At 41.5% G+C, this 1,223-nt stretch overlaps 1 non-coding gene across 1 annotated transcript; it reads right to left on the reverse strand.

The window, feature by feature from the left end:
- TRNAC-GCA lies at nucleotides 1-72 on the reverse strand. Its single transcript has one exon. It is a non-coding gene; the product is annotated as a tRNA-Cys (tRNA).
- Nucleotides 73-1,223: the final 1,151 nt, after the last annotated feature.

Genomic DNA, 1,223 nt, shown 5'->3' on the forward strand with positions numbered 1-1,223 from the left:
AGGGGGCACCTGGATTTGAACCAGGGACCTCTTGATCTGCAGTCAAATGCTCTACCCCTGAGCTATACCCCCCTGCTTAGAATAGGTGTCTAATAAGCACCTTTCACGTTCATAGTCACACCCAGGACTCCTACAACACGTTGGGCACTTCTACTCATCTCTAGAGAGCTGATAATATTTGTGCTGCCAAAGCGAGCTGATAAAACCAGCATTTTATTCCTTCACAAACTCACCCCAGGGAGGTCCCTCTCCAGTCGTCAGAGGCCCCAGCCTTATCTCTTCATATGCCCGCATCTCCCCGTTTTCTTCAGTCTGTGGTGACAGCAGCAGTCAGTAGGAGCAATGACGTTAACTACTGAAGGACCTTTAGGATTTACTTGTCTGCTTTTCTCTCGTTCTGCACCACAAAGCAACAACTTGAAGAGATCCTGCCTAATCTCTGTGGAGACACAGGCGGTACTTATATCTAAAGATGTCTTTCCAGTGTGCGCATCTATTCATTAGTCTTGGAGGGTGGTGGTGGGAGCAGCTGGGGAAATTAGTGAAGTTCCCGGTCCCTGAACTGTATCAGGGAGCTGCCCTAGAGGCATCACGGGGGGCAGGGAGACCTGAGGACTACATAGGGTCTCCGGATTCCACTCCAGGACTCGTGAGCTGCAGTGAAAAGCTCTATCCTGAGCTAGACTTCCACCCACAGAACATGGATGTTTTAAATATATATTTTATTGTTTTTATTGAAGAATCTTGTGCAATCATTTTTAAAAGTCAAATACTGTTTTTAAAGTGTATCACAAAAAAACTCAATCCTTTGTATCTCCCTCCTGCTACCCAGAGGCAATCACTCTCCACCCTTTTGTCTGTTTCTTTTAGTCTGTTTGCCACCACGATTTCAAACAATATAAATATCTGATAATATGCAATATCTAACTTAATCAAGTCTAGACATCAACTGTCTTGCTTTTATGATGAGGATTATAACTTTTATGCCTTCTCTTCTCAGTTTTCATTGTAATTATATCATGACTTTTGTTAAATAATTTTCTATGTTTCTATGTTTAATATTTTTATTGTTATCAGTTAATAATGTTCATAGTGCTAAGTGGAACTAAGAACTCTGGTAGAACTTTTTGTTTTTCCTGAAGTTAGTGATAGCCTCAGGTTTCAACTGCTTAGTTTTCTTTGAATATCTAAGCTTTTCCACAACCTTTAATCATGCCAAAAAG

The sequence above is a fragment of the Suricata suricatta genome, chromosome 2, assembly GCF_006229205.1.
Source record: "Suricata suricatta isolate VVHF042 chromosome 2, meerkat_22Aug2017_6uvM2_HiC, whole genome shotgun sequence".
NCBI lineage: Eukaryota > Metazoa > Chordata > Mammalia > Carnivora > Herpestidae > Suricata > Suricata suricatta.